The 8,436-nt window shown below is 44.8% G+C and overlaps 2 non-coding genes across 2 annotated transcripts; both read right to left on the bottom strand.

Annotated features, from left to right (window-relative positions):
* LOC116042240 lies at positions 1-186 on the bottom strand. The gene has a single exon (XR_004103168.1). It is a non-coding gene; the product is annotated as a U2 spliceosomal RNA (small nuclear RNA).
* A 4,160-nt stretch (positions 187-4,346) lies between these two features.
* LOC116042241 lies at positions 4,347-4,463 on the bottom strand. The gene has a single exon (XR_004103169.1). It is a non-coding gene; the product is annotated as a U5 spliceosomal RNA (small nuclear RNA).
* Between the last annotated feature and the right edge of the window lie 3,973 nt (positions 4,464-8,436).

The raw sequence follows: 8,436 nt of genomic DNA, 5'->3' as shown, positions 1-8,436 counted from the left end.
GAAGGGTGCACCGTTCCCTGCGGTGCTGCAATACCCGGTCGTTGCGTGGAGCGAATGGAGCAAGGCCCTTTTTCAACTTCCATTGCTAAAAATCCATTTAATATGTTGTCCCCTGATAGAGGACATATCAGATATTAAAGTGATAAGAACAGATTTTTTTGTTTTTTTTTATTAATCAAACACAATATTCATCATAACATACAACATAATTCACAATGTACACTCAAATTCAACTCCAACATGCATCCTATACTAAACCATTTTCAAAACAAACCATACACACGAATAAATCTACCAAACCCCTTATCCATACTTCAGGAGGTTACCATTCCCACGGCTCTCCAAGGCAGCATGCTTTCCCCACTTTTCAATGTCCTTTTTGATTGTCCCCTTCAAATCAAACTCAACCCTCCTTATCACCCCCTCCACCCCACCATCCCTGTTCCTCCTTACCAGGTCTTGCCTAGCCCACAATAAGCTCCTCTTCACAATACTAACAATCAACCACATAAGGAAATTTGCACTCCCCAAGCCCACCCCTCTGTCCACCATTTCCCATGTCAGTTTAAGACCAGAAACCATCTGAATCCACATTGTCCCTGCCCTGCCCCAAACCTTACCCGCAAATGGACAGTAGGGATGAGCGAGTACAGCATTATCTGTATCTGTTAACCATATGAATTATCTGTATCTGTACTCGGACTGGGTGGGGCCTAACCCAGAAGTGGGTCGGGTTGTCTTGAAATGGGCGGGGCTTTAACCGGTATGTTATTTTAAGCATGCAATTGATATTGGTTGATCAGAAATTGTTATATTTATTGCTGATTAGAAAACTATTTACATGACAGCATCAGCATTGAGCTTCAGATCAATGGTTTTGATCACGATAACAAACTATATACAGAACGTTTTGCAACAATGAATACAACACATGCGGTTGCAATTATGAAGTAAAATGTAATGAACAAGAGTTTTCATACTCAACATAACTTTCTTTTTTTAACTTTTAATTTTTTTATGATCAGTGTGATTTTTTTTTTTTAAATTCTTTTTTTTTTTGGTTCTTTTTTATTTTTTTATTTCCACACCAGGTATGTGTGTGTGTGTGTGTGTGTGTGTGTGTGTGTGTGTGTGTGAGAGAGTGTATGTGAGTGAGTAAGAGAGAGACAGAGAGAGAGAGAGAAAGAGAGAGAGAGGGGGGCGGGGGGGACTGTGTTCTACGGATCAAATAGTCCGCAACGCGAGTTGCATTCTACCAAGCACCACGTCTGAACAAACCCCACGTTTACCAGAACTCTACTGGTTAATAAGTAAGTACTACAGACCGAAGTAAAAAACAAACCTGAAGCTGAAGAAACCCTCAACGTTAACGGAAAAGACCCGCCAACCTGAGTGACTGAGGGAGAGACAGAGAGAGCTGTTCGGTGTGTGAGTGAGCAGAGCGGGACACACACAGCAACACAATAAATCTGTATGTGTGTAGGGGAGGGGCGCTGTGACGACTAGCCTATCACAGAACGCAGACACAGTCAGCTACCCAATGAGGATTTTTATTCAATCCGAGCACAGATATTGACTCGTATTACTCGTATAATACTCGTACTCGGCAAAAGTACTTTATCCGTACCGGATACTCGTTTCAGCCGAGTATCCGGCTCAACTCTAATGGACAGTCCCACATAACATGTCCGACTGTCTCCTCTGACCTCTCTGTAGAGGACCCTGTGATCCAGCCTTACTGCTGTGTCTGAAATCTCCGGATGAGCCCGCAGCCACCTGGCTGCATGGAGGTAGTGCCATGGCAACTGCTCCACCCGGGGTGCCAAATTGCTCCAGTCTTCTGGCTTGATAGGCGAAATAGAGCCTTAGGAAATATCCTGACGGATGCACTACCGGAGCTGACAACTCCCTAAACAAAAACGACACAAACATGCAATCCAGTTTTAGCGGGAGGTGTGGCACATCTCTCCCCCCTGATTCTACATCAGCCATCATGCGCGCCCTCGCCACATACTCATATCTCCCATCCCACAGGAAACTGAAAACAAGCCGCATGAGAGGCCTCCTCATACCGACTGGCAATGGGTATATGTACGCCAAATACAAAAGAGACGGCAATACATCCACCTTCAGAACAAGTACCTTCTCTACAAAAGTCAGGCACCTTCCCTTTCAGAGTGTGAGCTTCTTCTGGACTGCCAGAATTCGCCCAGACCAGTTGGTCGTCGCACTGTGAGCTGTCAAATCTGACCCCTAGTACCTTCAGTGGTCCTGTGCAGAGCGCCAGCCCTCCTGGTACCTTCATCTCGTCTTTCCAACGTCCAAAAAACTTAACAGAAGACTTGGCACAATTTAGTTTCTCACCCCGGTCACCACCTTTTTTGCCCTATCAGCCCTTTATAGAGGCGAAAAACACATCTCATCTCCCTCAAGGAAAGCACTACGCGACCGCAACAGGTATGTCAGGGCCTTACCCTCAAAAACCTCCCTCAATTGCTCTTTCAGGGAGACACAAGCCTGCTGATTTACAGTGCCACCACTGTTTCCCCTGGCGTACTCGAGCTCAAAAAGGTACTGCAGGCGAAGCACCTCCCTCTTCGCCACCCTCACCTTCCTTTTACAATACTGGACACAAAAACACTTAATGTGCTCCTTGGCTACCTCCCACCACTCTATCACCGCAGAGCACATTGGTCTGAGTCCTAGCAGACCTTTCAAAAATGACCGAAAAAACTGTTTGAAAACCACCTCCTCCAAAACACTGATATTAAGGCGCCAGTACCCAGGTCCAAAAACTGGCATCCAGGAGCGTACCTCAAACAGTAGCCCATCATGATGAGAAAAAAACACAGGGAGCATTCTACAACTAAAAATTCCAAACATCACTCTTATTTCGTAAATGCACCTCCTGCAAAAAACAAATGGCGACATGAAGAGAGTCCACAAAATCAAAAACAATCCTTCTTTTAACTGTGTCCCTCACCCCCCTTACATTTAAAGAAAGAACCTTAAAAGTACCCATTTTATATTATAAATGGCTGTTACAAAAATACCATTCCCTCCACACTATGTGTAATAACCCTCATTGTCCATCTGTTCAGCCCAGGAATAGGGCTCTGCATTCGGCACATTTGATGGTCTGCCGGTTCCACTGTATGCATCTTCCCCCACTGGAGATCCCAGCATTGGCAAATCTGGGGAGAGATCATCCTCTAACCCAAAAACTGCAGCTAGAATATCCCCTGATTGTACCTTAATCTCTCCACCCTCCCTGTCTCCAATGTCCCCACTTCCCTGCTCCAGGACCCCTCCCTCCTCTACTTCCTTTACAGCCCCCATCCCCTCCCCCAGTCCACCTTCAACCCCCAATTTGGCCTTCCGCCTCTGTCCCTCACCCTTTGACTTCTTACTGTACCCCCCTCCCCACCCTCTTTTGAAAACCCTGCTCCAAATACCTGTGAACCTCTCCGTGCCCCCTGCTTCACTGTCCTTGAGGCTGCGCCAGGAGTGACTGCTGGAAACCCCCCCACAGTATCAGAGGTCACCTGATTCCCCCGTCCGCTTCAACAGTGATGCCCGCTTCCTGCCACCTTCCAGTCCAAAACCCCATTGGATCCTTCGCATATCTTGCGCTTGTTACAACCTCGCTATACCGCCCAAGAAAAGCAGCTAACGCTAGGTCAGTCACAAAGGGGTTGTACATATGAACAGAAACCATTCTGAAATTTGGCCTCTCCAGATTCAAAATCTTGTAAAAAGCTAGAGGCTTTACCCCAGCTTCTATTCTGCAACACTCTGCCACCCTTCCATAAACATCCTCAGTCCGAAAAGTGACATCAAAAGCCTTTTCCTGCTGATTCCACTGAATGCAGTAGACCTCGTCAACCTTCAGGTGTAACTGCCCAACGATGACACCCTTGCAGAAAAATGCACGTGACAAAGCTTGCTCCTCTTCATAATCCACTCTCAGCCTGACTTTTGGAATTGGCTGCTCTTTCACACCTCCAGCAGCCATGTCCCAAACAATCTGCCGTTGACCTGGCTCCTCATACACTTGATCTTAGTCAAAAGACCGAGAAGCAATGAGCACCACCTGTTTGCTGTCCGACGCAACCTCCCCAGACAGTTCTCACTTGTCATGGTCCAGTACTTTTAATTGGGCATAACAATAGCTGCTATTTAGCCCAAGCGCTCCATGGTGAAGCACCTAAGGCTGGTTAAAGACAGCTTTTGGGGTTTCCACAACTGGACAAACGGCAATGTTCCCTCTGTGTCCTGTTTCTTAGCTGCTAATAACAACAGAAGTCTAGTTAAGGACAGCTTATTTGCTTTTCACAAGTAGAAAAGGCTCAGCCAAACAGCAGAGCCCACCAAAAATAGGTTCAACTCATTGGTGTTCATCTCCACGGAAGTCTTTAGTAAAAGGCGAAAGACTTGTGCGTTATGAAGAGAAACCAGAGTAAGTACAGCCCTCTACTCGAGAGCAGCCGTAAACCCTCCCAGTCCAAACCCTCGCGGTAAGCCTCACTTGGTGTGCTGCTTTCCAAATCCAAGGCCACACTGCCAATATTTTCTCTCTGCTGTTTTTCCTGCCAATCAATAGTGCAACTCTCACTGCACTTTTGTGAGACTTCATCTTGCTGTTTATTCGCTGCTGCGTTTTTCTCCCCAGTTGTCGTGTCTTAGAGTATTATACTGTATATAGTTATAGTTTTTTGCCACAACTCCTGGCCATGAAGTCCGCCAGCCACTGCGACGCATGTCTGTTTTGGTTTCTGGTTTTCAACAAGACAGAAGAAGGGTGCACCGTTCCCTGTATGGAAAGCCAAAAGGGTCACAATTCGTCACAATTCGCACAGCGTTTTGAACACCGTTTGTGGCGCCACCTGGCGTTTATTAAACACCACCACGCGTGTGATGTCACCAGGCGTTTAATAAACGCCACCAGATGCTTGTTAGACACCTGGTGGCGTTTTGATAATCAACTCCACCCTGTGGTTTTCACAGCCAATAGATTTGAACTCTAATCACCCAATCAGTAAAGAAGGAGGTCAGGCAATACTAATCAAGCACGGATCTCCTTTGCAGCTTGTTTGAGTAGCCCAAAGAAAATGCACAACTTTGTAGTATGTTAGTTTTGTATTGCCAGACATCAATAGGCACTGGCTTAATGGATTAATCAATCCAAATCATCCTCCCAAAAATGTAATAAAAAGTGGTGAGGAGCTGTTTTCATTACTACCTGCTTAAATTCAATAAGCGCAGTCACACTAAAAACTGACAAACGCTGTCACACTAAGAACCTAATGGCATCACATTTGCCTTTTATTGTACATTTTATCTGGGTCTATTGTTAAAAGGGTTTCAGATATGGTGATATTTAATTGCTGCAAATACCTGTCTATTACTACAAGACCAAGAGAGGCGTTAACATGAAGAGTAAGCAGATTTTCACTACTAGGAACCAAAGAGTAGCTTACCAGAAAATCTGACAACTCTGAAAATCTTCTTGACAAAAAGGATTAATAGTTTCTGTAAAGTGCATGCAACAATCAAACCTAAATAAGTTTGTCTTATTTATTTATTACAAAAATATGCAGTCAGTCACAGCTGTCTTGCATACAGTCAGTTAAATAAGAATTAGTTATATCTCAATAAAAACTAAATTAAAATTATAATGGCAGCATAGGGCACTATCACCATTTATTTTAATTCCAGTAAGCGCAGTTGACCCGTAGGTGGCTAGATATATGAATTCTCTCCTCTACTTTCATATCTTCATGCAAACACACCTGCGCTCTATATAAAGCAACTAAATTAAACATATGTGTCATACTTCATTTGACTTATCACATCACTGGGTGGGATTTAAAAACATGTCACCTTTCAGGAGACTTACCGTGACACAGGAACAGCAGGTGTCAGATCCCTCAACACATTCAAATACTATGGTTTAGGATCTTGACTCAATTGGACATTAAGTTATAATAATAAATAATTTTAAGCATTTTAATTTATTTTTATTCCATGCATTACTAAAAATATCAAGTTGAAAAATGTACTGACAAACACAAAAACATGACAGACATAAAAAATGAGATTTATTAAATAACATCAAAAATTCAGCAGCAGGTGAAGTAGTCCTTTGTGCATAGTTTCTGGTATATATTTATAAAGACCACGTGACATCACAGTGCTTTGCTGTCACCATTTTTGTGTCTGGTCAAAGCTAGGGGACCTACATCATATCAACCACAACAGCTAGAGGAGACGGATATGTGTTACACACAAGAGAATACGCGGAACAAATAGTTTTTGTCCGTTATGTTAACTAGCTGTTAGTAGTAATATAAATTATCTAATAAAGTGTTTTTTACCTTAAAACAAATACACATTTTTACGTGTAGTAACGTATTACCTCCCGCTAATTTATCAAGACTAGCATACCGGCTAACTAACGCTAGCTTCATTCTTACCTCTCACCTGTCGAGTCCCCCCTCCCCCTCAGGATTTCCCTCGGTGTTCAATAATACAAACAAGAAATTGCTGACGTCTTCAGGAGATGTTCGTTCGGCTTTCCCGAGGACTTAAAAACAAAGATGCTTTGTTACCGCCTGCCTTGCTGGCTCATATCAAGCGACTCCGGATCTCATCTCTCCTCGCGTCCTTCAGGATACAACCGCGCCATGGGACCCCACTGCCTGCCCACGCCCATCGTCCTGCTCGACAACCGTTATCAGCCACCCTGGCCTGAGGTTTTTGCGGCCGGAAAGAGAGCCTTCGGGTATGGCTCCATCGACTCCTCCCTCAGCCTCTCCAACCGTTCAATGCTTTTGGTCGAGTCGGAGCCGGTGTTGGCCATTGCGGCTCACCGGGCTCCGCCCCGCTTCAAAGCAGACTGACCATCCGTCGTCACGGAAGACGATTGCTACCGCGCTTCGAAAGCTTCTGAGGGATCGGTAGTCAACAGGTCCTGTGGCCTACCACTGCCTGGATCGCCAAATGACAACGTTCCTCAACAACAATCTCCACAACCGACGTTACGCATTTCTTCCCTCTTCTTTCCCTTCCCATCTGAAAACCGCACTGACGTTTTTGCTCCCCTCACGGCCCTCCACCACCCCCCCACCCTCCTCGTCCCGTCTTCCCCCTCACCACCGTCCTTAGTGGTAACTCCATCACTAGGACCTACCGGTTATTCAAATGCTGTCACACACTGTTTTTCCCGAGCCAAGTGCCAGACATCCTGGCTAAGTTATGGACCTGAATACCCTCATTCCACCTCTATCAACGCATCGTGGTCGCATTGTGGACATAAACGACATTCCACCGGATTCAGAGTGGTGAGCGCACAAGGCTAGACTTACCACTTCATTGAGGCTTTAAAAGCACTGGGGAGTCGTTTTTTTTTTTTGTTATTTCGGGGCCCACTTCCATCTCTAGGTCGCGGATTCAGCCCTCCAACTTTCAATAAGCAAACTACTCCCTTAACACCTGGCTCCCGGCACCTGCAGTATTCACAGGATAGGTTTTATTGACAACTTCAAATCGTTGTTTTTGGGAACGTGGCTCCCCCGATGTTTCAGCCAGGGATGTGATTCACATCCCAAGACACCGCGGAAGCCAATGCTACTTGGGAAATTTGCACCACGCCCTGCTACGCCGACCTCTGATTGACTGTTTTTACATCCGTAAACACCTCCCACAAGCCTGCCATACACACTCTCCCAAAAAGTCAATAATCAAGATACGCGCGATACGCCCCTCTGTGCTCCCTTCAGAGCATATCAACCCATTCATATCCATAACCCCCGTTCCTGTCCCCCGCCTGAGACCGTTTAAACAAACACAATAAAAGAGTGCTATACTAACCCTAATTGGAATTAAACAACCACTGCCCAGACAGCACAGAATAGGAAATCAAAATGGTGCCATTAATTTAGATCCTGTCAATCGAAGCATTATTGGGTAAACGAATTTGATATCAGATAACCACATTGTTTATTCTGCCTCACCGAAACCTGGCCTGGGCCATGACGAATCTGGTTTAGTTTTTAAACAAGCCACTCCGTCCCTTCATAATAATACCCATGGGCCGGGACTTTAACGCGTTAATTAAGATAAATTAATTACGGGACTTGACTCGAGCCTGTTAATTAATCCTAAACCTAAACTAAATTATAACTCGTTTGAAAGCCTTGTTCTTAATCTTCAACACCCAACATGGAAAACAGTACAGCCAATTATATTCGTTGTTGTTTACCGAGCACCAGGTCCATATTCTGAGTTTTTATCTGAATTCTCAGAGTTTTTATCATGCGTAGTCCTTCAATCAGACAAAGTACTTATTGTAGGTGATTTTAATATCCATGTGGACATTGAGAGCAATAGCCTTAGTACTGCTTTCAATTCACTGCTAGATTCTATTGGTTTCAG

This window comes from Sander lucioperca, chromosome 19, assembly GCF_008315115.2.
Source record: "Sander lucioperca isolate FBNREF2018 chromosome 19, SLUC_FBN_1.2, whole genome shotgun sequence".
NCBI classification, from domain to species: Eukaryota; Metazoa; Chordata; class Actinopteri; order Perciformes; family Percidae; genus Sander; species Sander lucioperca.
This window is presented reverse-complemented; position numbering and strand designations above follow the sequence as displayed.